Below are 13,185 nucleotides of genomic sequence, written 5' to 3'. Positions count from 1 at the left end.
ATTTCTTGTGGGAAGTCCTTGAAGGAGCAGATGGATCTGTTTGGAGTTTTGCTGCTTGTGCTGTGCTTGTAGGATCAAAATGTCTGGACTTCAAGGAAACTTGTTAACACAAAAACTAATCTTAAGGTTCAAACCAGTTACAGAGTGGTGCAGAAACAGCTGAAGAAGGTTAATAACATTTTGATTCTTTCTGTTGAAAGGCAAGAGGTTCTTTGCACCCTACAGTCAGAAAAATGGAGCTGCCAAGTGCTTGGATCTCGTGAAAGTGAGATTTTCAGACGAGGGCACTGCTGGTGGTGTGCCTGAGTGCTCACACACAGGATTGTGTCCTGCTCATGGTGGATCTTTACAGCAACAGGAGCAGAAAGGATGAAAAAAGGAAGAAAAATGCCTGATGAAAACAGAAGCATTTCAGCATAAAATATGCCTGAGGAAGAGGGAAGCGTATGCAACTAGTTGGTTTGTTTTGTTTTGTTTTTTAATTTATCCTATTTGCTCTCAACTCCTGGCCTTTTAAAAAGTGAAGCTACTGGAAGACAAGTCTTCAATGCCACAGAGATTTGGGTGCAAAATGGCACCTACAAAACCTGCACCTGCCAGTCAGGTACCACAATGGGAAACTTAAATTATTTGTTTGCAAATCCTCTCCATCCTCCCGTTTACAGACCCTGCAGCAGTCACAAAATGCAATGTACAGGGAGATTGTTTCCATGGCCAGAAAAGTTTGTCCCGTTGCCAGTGTTCTGGAATGATGTTAAAATGAAATCAACACTTGGACTAAGCCAAAAGCAGCACTGGAAGTCAACTGCTTCTCCCAAAAAACCCTCTCGCTTCTGGATCAGTATAAAATGGGCTGGATGAGAGGGAGAGAAAAATAATGTCTGTTGGGAAATTTTTAATACAAAAATGTTTCAGAAATGTCTGACAGTGTACACATTTTTTATTAATGAATCCTAAACCCCTTCATTCTGCTACTTCAAGCCGAAATTTCAATTGTTGCAATTAATTTGTCTGAAATTTTTGTGATCTTGGCATCACAGTCTCAAAATGTCAGGCTTCTACATAAGGATGTTCTGTGAAATCCACTGTATATTGGGAATCTGGGGGGAAAATAACCTGATCGTGTTGAGCAGGGGCTTGGGGTGATAAACTGCTTTGTTTTCACAGCAAATAAGTTGAGGGTCAGAACTATAATTTTCATTATAATTGATAAAATATTCAACATGAATTGATGAAACATCCAGGCATAAGATGCTTGTTAAAGAGTGGAACAGTAAATGAAACAAAATTGTGATATTCTGTAAGATGCTCCCTGATTCTTTCAAGTCTATTTGAGACTTCTTAACCAAAAATATTTGGGATTTCTTAACCAAGAATTGTGTGGGATCTGCTGTGTCCTTAGCACACATTTCCAGTGGCAGAATGGGCAGCAGAGGTATGAGGAGGATAAATTTGGGAATTGTGGCTTTTACTGTGGGCTGGTTGAGTCCTGCTGGGACCTTTGCTGAGTATGAAGCAGCAGAGGCTTGTGTTGGCAGAGCTTTGCTGTGCAGTAAAACTGGCTGTTAGAGCTCACAGCAGTGTGAAGGTGCCAGCAGAGCAAATTCTTCCTTGTTTGGGTAATCCTAATGAAAATAGTGTTAGAATTTCTAACTATCTGGTGAATCAGATCCAGTGAGGGCAGTGAAGCCAACCTGGGTTAAGCTGCCTGCAGCAGGAGGTTGTCACTTTTCAGGTGTCACCAGGACAGCTCTGCTCTCCTGGTTTCTGACAATGGTCCATCAAACTGCTGGGTTCTCTTCTCCAGGTGCTGCAAGTGCATCTCCACTGGAGACATCCAGAACTTTGGGGCTTCAGGCAGAAAAGCTGGACCAGCTGTGTGCTCCCACCTGTGCTGCTGAGCAAGAGGATGTTCAGTGTGTAATGGTCAGTGGAGTGGTTACAGACCCTGGGTCAGAAGATATTCCCACTCAGCTCCTTGAAATAGGAGACAAAAAATGTTTTTCCTGATGTCATTCTCACTCTACTGGATCTCCAACAACTTTCCAAGAACAGTCCATGGAGAGATGTGTGGCTGCCTGCTCTGCTGCCTGGATTGCTGGGTATTTAAGTTCTCTTACATGCAGTTTCTGTGTTGCCTTCTCAGCATCATGTCTGTCTCCCCTAAAGGATTCTTCTCTGGAGAACCTGCCATGGAAGCAGATGATTTGTCTTCAGTTCTGGGGACAAGTCAATAAAACCATTTTCTCTGTGTCAAAGAAGTTTTTTAAAGCCCCCTTGGCAAAAAAAAAAAAAAAAAAAAAGGAGAGGTGAGCCTTGGGATCACAAAGATTTGAGTTCAGTATTTTGGTGCTAGTGAAAGACACAGGTTGGTTTGGGTTGGAGGGACCTTAAAGCCCATCCAGTTCCATCCCCCTGCCATGGCAAGGACACCTTCCACTGTCCCAGGTTGCTCCAAGCCCCGTCCAACCTGGCCTTGGACACTTCCAGGGATCCAGGGTCAGCCACAGCTTCTCTGGGCACCCTGTGCCAGGGCCTTACCACCCTCACAGGGAAGAATTATTCACATATTGTTGCAGAGGAACAATTTTTTTTGCTCTCTACTTTCCCAAAGCAATCAGTGTGTGAAGCCCTGTGTAATTCTGGCTGGAATCCAGCCTGGAAAGCCAGACACTGACCCTGATTTGGAGCAGCACAGCCTGGGATGGAGTGGCTGGGAAGGGGCATCAAAGCCCTGTGTGGAGGAGCCGGCTGTGACAACAATTTGCCAAGCAACACGTGGCAGAGCGTGGACATCAAGAGGAATGTGAGACAACTCTTTTAACTCCATTGCTTCAAATATCATCACTGTCTGTCCTTCTATAACACTACTGCATAAAAACCCAGTGGGATTTATTTATAATTGATGATTTTATGTGGAAGATACTCCAATGCCACCGTGCGGATTAAATCCCAGAACAGACTGACAGGTGTGAAATCCATGAGCACAGGTGAGTGAGCTGCTCTGTTGGTAGCCTCCAGAGGACCACAAAGTGATTTCCTCAGATTTTACCATGATTTAGTCTTCAGTCTTGCCTGTCCTTACTGTGAAACACACTGGGCTTGATACTTCCCCATATGGTCCATCATTACTAAAAATACCATGGAGTGATGGGATTGCCTGCTGAAAGGTGCCAAAACCCTTCTAAATCCAAACCTGCTTAAAAATCACCTCTGGGAAAACCTCAGTTTTTCAGGAAATTCATGGGAATTATCACAGATTTTCAGGCTTCCAAATAAGTTGTCACGTAAAGACGCTCCACTATGTTTGCAGTGTGAGAACTGAAATCACAACTTGAAGGGAAGAGAAATTCAGTGCAAGTAAATTTTCAAGATTTCTCTATGCAAATCAAAATTCCAGTTGGAGAACTTTGGAGTGAAACAATGGTGTAAAACCCCACCAGTTTTTAGTTGAGATTAGCCTGGAAAGTTTAAGGCACTCATGAATAATTTATAAACCAGTCTTCCCACGGATGAGCAGCAGGACGAGAGCGTGGCTACGTTTGTCACTGTATTGAGATGTTTCCTGGCAATGGTGGAATTTTTATGGTGTTCTTTCTCATAATGGAGTTGTTGCTTAGCTTTTAATGTCCCAAATGTAAACAGATCTGAGGAAGCAGATCGTTAAAAACGTTTAGAAAGGGCGAATGAAAAAGTGAAGTACTTGCGTGCTGCGTTCCAAGCAAAGCCTATAAATCACCGCCATCGGAATTCTCTGACAAGGAGCAAATGGTTTTATGGACTCACAGAAATGGCATTGGGAGGAATAGTGAAAAGATTAATATTTTTAAATCATGGCAGAAGAGCAGAGGGAATAACCCAAGAAGTTTGAGAAGCTGTCCTGTGATCTGGTTTAAATTTTAACACTTTGGTTTGACAAATTCAAAATCTGATTCAAATCTGCTTTGTCATCTTCAGCTCCAGTCTCCAAAGCCATGGGACCAGCTGTCTTCACTGCCTGGTGCTCCTGCTTTGGCCAGGCTGGGAATGCTTAAATCCACACAGAGGTTTTATGTGTAGGAGCAGCTCAAGTAAAAAGGGTTAAAAAAAAAAAAAAAAAAAGTTTTCATTTGGTTTTCAACCCTCAAATCTGCTTTCTAAGCTCAAATTTGGGTTTGCAGTGTTCAAGCCTTCAAGACTCACTTCAGTGACCCATCGCCATGTGCTGGGCGGGAAGCCGGGGATCCCATGGGATGCAGGGGTGGAGATGCCAACCCCTGAATGGTTGCAGGGGGATAGAGGAGTTCTCCCTGGCTGCCCTGGCCCTGGCAGATGTGAGACGCTGCCTTGGCACGGGCAGGGCTCGTCGGGAGAGGCCGTGGGTGGAGAGGAGCTGGCAGCGATCCCGGAGCCGCTGGGAAGAGGCTGCGCGGGGGAGAGCGAGCTCACCACCCACCTCGGATGAAATCATGGAACGGGCAAGTGTGAGGAAGGGCTGGTGAGGAGAAGGAGACCTAAAAAAAAAAAGGGGAGGACAGGAGAGGAAGGGTGCTGGACCAGCAAGGAGGGTAGTTCCTGTGCTGGTGGGTTTGGTTCTCACAGGAGTCACTTGTAACAGATATGGAGCCGGAATAAGGGCAGGAATTTGTCACAGGAAGGTTTGCTCCAGCAGCATAGAAAAGAACTTTGATACCTGACCCCTTTAATGAAAATTCATTAACGTGTGTTTGAATGGAGAAATGATTGCTCTCAGGCAGGCTGCTGCTTCCCCAGGCTAACCTCTAACCAAGCTTGGACCAAGGAAAATGCATTCCTCGAGTGAGGAGAGGGAGGAGATCTCCTCTGGAGCTGGCTGGTTTATAAGAGTGTTTTTAAGGGCTGCTGAAAAAGAGACTTGATTTTTCCACTTTGCTTAAGGAAGAAGTGGGTTTCCTTGGTGTCCCAGTTGGGTGAGCACATTGTCTCATCCTTACTGTGCATTGTCTCATCCTTACTGTGCACACCGACAAGGAAAAAGTCCAGTGTGGATTCCTGTTGCACTTTGAGACTGAACATTGCCCAGTGTGAACTCCTTGGATTTTTTCCCCCCAATATTTATCTGATTTATGATAAATTACACCACTCAGGAGAGTAAATCTTTCGATCCAATGAGAAGACCTTCAGTGTCTGTGTTTTCCACATGGATTTGTGTCCAAGCTGCCTCCCTGCAGCTCATCCCACATCGTTTCTGGAGAGCTCGGGCAGGCGAGGAGCCAGTGGAAGGAGCGGGTGTCCCTGGAGTGATCAGCACGAGGTTTTGTCCAGTGCACCCACTGAATACAGCCTGGATCTTCTGCTGGGTTTTGCTGGATCCTTTTTATTCCTTGAAAACACAGTTCAGGACAGAACTGTCACGGTCTGACTTTGAGGAATGGGATTCTCAGCACTTCTGTCTTTGCTCCAGCCGGCGAAAACTGATGCGTAAGACTCCTTCTCCCCCCTTAACGCCAGTGGGTGCAAAGTTGTAACTGTTTCAGGAAAGATACAGCCCAAAAAAAAAAAAAAAACCAACCAAACAACATTTCCCTAGCTCATTTTCTTTTCCCAGAAAACCAGATGGATGAATCATTACAACAGCAGCTGTGACAGGGGACCAGACAACAGACTGAGCCCAAAGCCCAGCCCAGTCAAGGCAAGATGAAAAACTGTCCAAGGATTTACCAACCCTCCCTCCCACATCTGTTTTAAAGGAGCAGGACTCCAGAATTAGGGCATGTGGATTTTATCCTTCCTCTTGCATCCTCCATAGCAGCAAGAGCAGCCATTGCAGAGACCAGGGTGTGATAAATCCATCAGGATCCAGCAGTTAAGCTCAATGAAGTAATGTGATGGTGTGGTCAGTGATGATCACCAAAACAGAATCACAGAATGGTTTGGATTGGAAGGGACCTTGAAAATCCCTTAGTTTCAACTTCCCAACAATTCCACTAGACCAGAGTGGTCCAAGCCTTGTCCAGCCTGGCCTTGGGCCCTTCCAGGGATCCAGGGGCAGCCACAGCTTCTCTGGGCACCTGTGCCAGGGTCTCACCACCCTCACAGGGAAGGATTTCTTCCCAGTATCCCACCTAACCCTGCCCTCTGGCAGTGGGAAACCATTTTCACTTGTCTTGTCACTCCATGCTGTTGTCCCAAGTCGCTCTCCAGCTCTCCTGGAGCACCTTAGGCACTGGAAGGGGCTCTCAGATTTTCCTGGAGCCTTTTTTTTCCCCCAGCTGTCCAAGCCTGGCCCCAAAGCAGAGGGCCTGCATCCCTACAAGCATCTTTGTGGCCTCCTCCTGATTCACTCCAACGCATCCCTATTTTTTCCTCTGTTGTGAGCCCCAGGGCTGGAGGCAGCTCTGCAGGTGAGATCTCACCTGAAAAGGAGCAGAGGAGCCAGAATTCCCTCCCTGACCTGCTGCCCACCATTGTGAAGCAGCCCAGGACTGGGGCTGTGTCTGGGCTGCCCTCAGCCATTGCTGGGTCATGTTGAGCTTCTCATCCACCAACACCCCCACATCCTCCTCCCCAGGGCTGCTCCCCGTCCATTCTCTGTTCTTGGAATTGCCCAAGCGCAATATCTCCAGCTCCTTAGACCAGAGGAAGCAGCCTGGAGGCTCTGTTTGCTTGTGCCAGGCTTTCCTCTGCAGGCAGGGTTATTTGTGAGATACGTAGACATGCTCTTAATATAGCAGAGTCCTATGCGTAAAATGCATCAAAATAACCCCAGAAGTGACAAGGTTGAGACAGCATTTAGAAGTTAAGAGATGCCTGCCTTCAGGCTGCCCACAGAACCCTTGTGGGCATGTGTGGTTCATCCTTAATTACACTTTTGGGAGGTATTTTTTATTCCAGAGGACACTGCCCCGCTCCCCGCACGCGATGCTGGTACTCACTTGCTGAAAAGACATTCAGGGTTTGGGTGGTTTTTTTTTCCTTCTTCATCTCTGCAGCATCCGAGTGCTTTGGCTGGAGCAGTTGCTCTGATGACATCTTCTTTCTTTTCTTTTCCTTGGTGAGTCTCTATTGTGGTTTCTGCTTTACAAACAAAGAACCAGAGCACAGAGAAATGAAGGTCAAAGAATCTATTAATTTCGGGTGCCCATTTTGAAGTAGCCAGTGCAAGATATTCAGGACTCTGTGTTCAAAGCACAGATTCCTCTCATGCCTTTCTTTGTTTTCTTCCAACCCCCTGCTTTGTTCATTGCCCTCTTCCAACTTCTGCCTCTTGGGCGCTGTAATTACGATTTTTAAATTCAAATGCTGCTCTTAGCTTTCGAGTGTTTTCATCGCTGACTGAAAAGCTGTAGCTGAGCTCCTCTAGGCAGCAAATGTTCCCTTTCTCTCAAGGTAAACAACGAGTCAGGGAAGGTCACTGCAGGTAAAAAGCCACAGGTCTGGAAGCAGAGAGCAGGACATAATTCAAGCCAAAGTACTCAGGAGCAATGTGGAGATCTCTTCACCTCTCCTACCCTCTGTGGCTCCTGTGAACCCTGTCACAGAGCAAGGGCAGCACAAAAAGGCTGGATCTGAGATAAAAAAACCTGAGGGTTACCTCAGGTGCTCAGGACTTGGGTCCATTGCTGCTTTAGCAGAGGCGGCGATGGAGGAATTGTGTTTGGGGAAGCAGAGCCGAGCACGGCAGGAGTGGGAGGGCAGAGGGAAGCCAGCGGTACCCAGCGTGTGCTTCTTGTGTTGGGAATAGCTTGTGCTTGTGGGACTTGGTCAAACGCCAGGAAAACCCTGAGGGCGAGGCCGCAGTGCTCCTCCTGAGATGTTCCAGCCCCGGAGCCCTTGGGAGCAGCAGTGCTGAACACTGTGTGCTCTCAGTGCCCCGGGCACGGCCGCGTCCCTCCGCACTCGGACACGTGTCCCGGGCTCCCTCCAAGCTGCAGCCTCAGCACATCCACCTTTCGCTGCTGCTGCAGAGTCCTCTGGCCAGGCAGGGTTTGGCTGACCGTGTCCCATGTCTGAAAACACTCTCCAGCTTCAGCACCTCGCACTTGGCTTTGGCAGAGGGAAGCAGTGGGGCAGTGAGGGGAGGATTTGTGAGGCTGCATTAGTGCATTTAGTGCATTAGTGCTGGTGGGTCTGCAAAGGATGTATCCCAAATGCAGGACAGGAGCTGGGGAGATGAGCACAGCACCAGTGAGCTGAGACCTCAGAAGGCCCCTGGAGTGTGGGTTTGAGTAGGAGAGTGCTGAGAAAGACTTGGGAGCAGGAGGAATGGTAATTCACCATGGAACAATGCCTGGAGGGCTCTGAAGGGGACCTGGCACCCATCTGTCCAGGCATTTCCTGCTGCCACAGGGGATTCCTGTGCTCCTCCTTGCTGCTTCCTCCACCTCTGGATCTCTGCATCACTGTTGCTGTTGGAAACACCAGTATTTCATAAGCTGGAGAGCTCAGGGCTGCAGAGACAGCACAAAAGCAGCTTGAGGACATGCAGAAGCAGGAAAACCATTTTTATTTTTTTTTTATTTTAATCAAACGTGCATAGACATGTTGAGTCCAAGGAACATCTTAAGTCTAGCCACCCGCTCTGAGCAGGACTGTAGCCAGGGTATCAGCCACTTTCTGGCCCTAAATCACCTAAGGATGGGGGGTACAGTTTAGGTGTCTCAGGGCAGCAGTGTCTCCCAGCAAGAGCTGGATGTCTCCCACATGCAGCCTGAGCCTCCTGTGTCCCACTTTGCCCCTGTTGCCTTTTGTCACAATCCAACACAACAGGGAGGAATCTGGCTGTGTTGTAGCCAGTTCTTAGCCCACCATCATCTCCTCAGGGCTGTGCAGGGCTTTCTCCCCACTGCCAGCACCATTTGCTCACAGTGAAAGCACAGAAAGCCTCCTTCAAACCCTGCTGTGCTCCCCCCAAGCCAGGGCAGCACCCAGAGCATCCGTGGGCACACCTGTGGGGGATGAGTCCCCAGCAGCAGCATCTCCCATGGGACCAGCCCTGTCTGCCACGCTGGGACCTTTCTGTCCATGTGGAGGGGTCCAGAGAGCAGCTCAAGCTGCCCCCAAACCAAACTGGGCAGATGTGAAACCCTGGAGGGGGCATCTGGTCCAGATTTCCTGCTAGACCCAGCCCCATCCAGGAGACAACATCCAGAGCATCCTGTCCTGCCCTTGGAGGGGTGGCAGCAGGGTTGGGCCAGGGCAAGGAGTTGGACACACCACTCGTGTTTTCCATGCTAGAAACCTTCCTACGTGCCAGTTTGTGAGGATGAAGCTGCAAATCAGCAGGAAAAGCTTCTCAGTCATCACCATCCGGGGGAAAGAGCTGTCTGGGAGGAGAGATAAGGGGTGCGTTGGTGGTCCTTCATTGTCCCCTTCCTCCAGGCTTCATGCTGGTGATGTAATTAGTGATTAATAGAAATATTTTCACTTTTAATTTCACAATGAATATGAGCAAGGCGAGCCCAGATGCAAATAGGAGCCAAGGCCGTTCTGCAGGGACCTCGGGGGACTCTCTGGCCACCCCACACTGAGTCACCACAGCCCCCGGGAACCCCGTGCAGGACCAGGAGGGTGACAAGGGGACGGGTGACAAGGCAGAGCTGCCTGCTGAGAAAAAAAAAGTCCCCAGTTTGTTGGTTTAGTAAGGAGAGGAAAATAGAAGTTAATGCTGCGACCTAGTGGAGAAAAACCAGACGTGCAGAGTCACGGCAGAGCTGATTCAGGCGAAGGGAAAGCAGAAGTTTGTGGAATTTGTGCCTGGTGGAGGCTGGATCACAGAAAGCTGTGATAGAGCAGCTTGCTTTTACAGGATTTCACACCTGAGAACATGGTTTGTAGCCTGGTCAGGTTTCCAGAAGGTGCTCAGCTTAGCCCTAAATCATCTGGGGGTTGGAACTAGATGATCTTTAAGGTCCCTTCCACCCCAAACTGTTCTGTGATTCTGAGTTTATGTATTTTCATGAAAAGGCTGTGAACATCCCTGTGTTCCCACATCAAACCCAGAACAACCCCAATGTGACTGCAAACGGGGTGGGTAAAGGTCTGCTCCCAGCAGTGCCCACCTGGCACTGGATCTGTGCTCCCAGCTACTCCATCCAGCCCCAGAAGGAACTGGAACTGGAGAAGAAACTGTTTGCTGGGCGAAAAGTGGGGGGAAAACAAGTCACTGAATGAGATGAATTGCCTGGTGCCTGCAGCTGTGTAAACCTGAGCTTGGCACGGTCTGGGGTGAGATCCAATGCTGGAGCACCTGCACTTGGGAAGTGGAAAATCCCTAAAACACAGGTTTTGGGTCAATAATCACCCAAATGGGAGACACAAACACCACCTGAGCTAAGGGCTGCTGTGAGTGAATGCCAAACCAGGGCAGGGAGAGCACATGGGGAAAGGCACAGGGATGCTGTGCCCAGGCTTGGGGTCCATGCTGCAAAAAGGGGGCTGGAAAATGGGAAGGATTTTAAAGGAGAGCCCCAGGAGTGAAGAAGAACTCACAAAAGGGTGAAAGCTGAGCTCAGTGTGTTACCCAAATGAGGAGGGTAGGTTTCAGCCCACCACCACTGTGTCCTGTGGCCCAAGGGTGGCCTTGGTTCCTGTGGTGGGTGGCCTGGAGAGCACCCAAGGACTAAACCCCTCTGCTGACACCCCACAGGAGTTTCTACATCCTGGAGAGTTTGGCACAAGGGAAGGGACAGGGGGACTGCCTGGGACACAGCCTCTGCCTGGCCAGGATCTCCCTTGTGCCAAGGGCATTGCAGAACTGAGACGCCTCCAGGATTAAAGAACAGCTGAGCTGGGGGATTTAAAGACCCAGGGCTTGGCTTTGGGTGCTGCAGTTGGCATCAAGCTACCTAAATCCCCCCTCTCCATGTCTCCAAAGACAGCAGCTCCTTTGGATCTGGTGGGTACCAGTGGTTAAAGCCATCCAGGACAGCTTGTGCTGGTGGCATCACCTCAGGTAAATCACAGCTATGGAATTTTATTCCTTCTGAATATGGAGGAATGAAGGGATAGGCTTGATCCTGCTTAGCCTGGATCAGGGAATGGGTGGCAGCCCTTCAGCCTGGTGCCACCTTACCCTGAAGCCCTGCTCATGCCACATGTCCTGCTGCCCTCCAGCTTCTGGTTGTCATCTGTGGGGCACACTGAGACCATTAAACATTGCATGGAGAAGGAAGCAGGGGGATTAGATGGAGGAATGTAGCCAGGAGTAGCAGCAGGAGGAAAGTGAGGAGGAGGAGGAGGAGAGATTCTGGGGGAACAGAGAGGAATTTACCAGCTCGAGGCAGCTGCAAGGAGCCCAACAGCTGGAAGCCAAAAATAAACCTCAATGGTGAATCAATTCGCTCTGGGGAATGGGTGAACTGGGGGGAGCAGCAGCAAGGGGGAGAAGATGGGGCAGCTGATGAAGTGAGTGTGCAGGAAAATCCACAGAGCAATGAATCACCTCCCCAAAAAGCCCCTTTTCCCGAAACAAGGCAGTGATGAAGCAGAAAGCACAGGAACAGAAACATTTTTGAGGGAAAGGGAAGTTTTCCCCCGGTGAATAAACATGCAGAACTGGCTGACCAGAAGGCAGGGAGTCAGTCAGGGAGTGGATAAATCACAGTGAACAAGCCATGGTGGTGGAGCCTGGCTGCCACAGGCTCCTGGAGGGATGTGTGCACCCAGCAGAGGGGCTGCAGGGCTGCCATGGGGACGTGGGGGACCTGGAGATGCTCCTCCAGAGCTGGGTGCCAGTCCCCAGTGATGGGAGCACAAGGAGTCTCAGGCGTGGGGAAGTGGCTGCAAATGCTGAGCTGGGCAGAGGAGGGTGTGTTAGGCACTGCCATGGGATGGGTGGTGGGTCCCAGGGACCAGGATGCAAAGCCCCCTAAGCTCCAAAACACATTTTTGGGGCATGGGATGAGGCATGTGGAGTATCATAGACAATAGATATTGGGATCATGGTTTGGGTGATGGAACAACCTTTGAGGGTGGCTAAAATTTAATAGAAAGTATATTCAAAGCTCCTCAAGAAGCAGTCTAGCTGTTAAACAGTGATGAGGAGAGCCTAGAAAAATTGTGGAGAGAAACAGGTTTCTTGAAGAAAATGCTTAGTGTACAGAAGTTTTGGAATTTAAAGTAAAAAATAAATCTGTGGTGAAACATGACAGAGGTCGCATCTTGCAGAAGGCACAATTTTTTTTCTTAAGACATGGCTGCTTTTGGCCACCATAGCTGACACCCTGTGTAGAGCAAGGAACCATGATTTGTACATGAGTTTTGGGTGTTTTATCAGAAAAGAAGGAATTTGGGGCTGCTTTTTTCCGAGCTGAGTGCTCCAGACACTAGACTGGAGTCCAGCTCTGTCCCTGTTCCATCCTCACCCATCCCCTCATTGCTGTTCCATGAGGCTGTTTTAGGAAAAGGATGGTGGGCACGTGTCACCATGCTGTTTTCTGAAAAATCCCTTCACCAAGATTTTTAATCCTGAGAAGCTGAGAAGCCTCAGAAAAGAAATGTAAACAATATTATCTGATTGCTTCTCCCTATCAATATGAATATGACAGGTGCATCTTTGATTGGTTCCATGTGAATTGTTTTAATTTAATGACCAATCCCAGTCCAGCTGTGTTGAGACTCTGGTCAGTCACAGGTTTTATAATCCATTCTTGTTTTAGCCTTCTAATATATCCTTTCTCTTTCTGTAGTATAGTTTTAGAATATAATATAGTATAATATAATATAGTATAATATAATATAGTATAATATAATATAATATAATATAATATAATATAATATAATATAATATAATAATATTAATTATATTAATTATATTAATTATATTATATTATATGTATAATAATTATATTATATTATATTATATTATATATAATGTTTATATATTAATATATATTATATATAACATAACGTAATATAATACAGTATAATATAGTATTATATAATATTATATATCAATCAGCCTTCTGAGAACTTGAAGTCAAATTCTCATCTCTCACCTCGTCTTAGAGACCCTCACAACACCATAACAGGCATGAATGCTGGAAGGGCTTTGGAGCTGGGTCTGTGTGTATGTGGGAAGGGGTCATTTCTCCCACCAACTGCCCCCTTCCCGTGCAGCTGCTGTCCAAATCAGCCTTTCCCAGCACCCATCCCAAGGGTCTCGAGCATCCCAGCACTGTGCTGGGGAAGGGAATGTCCATGGACAGCTGCAAGCAGAGAACGTGG

Source organism: Ammospiza caudacuta, chromosome 5, assembly GCF_027887145.1.
Source record: "Ammospiza caudacuta isolate bAmmCau1 chromosome 5, bAmmCau1.pri, whole genome shotgun sequence".
NCBI classification, from domain to species: Eukaryota; Metazoa; Chordata; class Aves; order Passeriformes; family Passerellidae; genus Ammospiza; species Ammospiza caudacuta.
Note: the sequence above shows the minus strand (reverse complement) of the source record.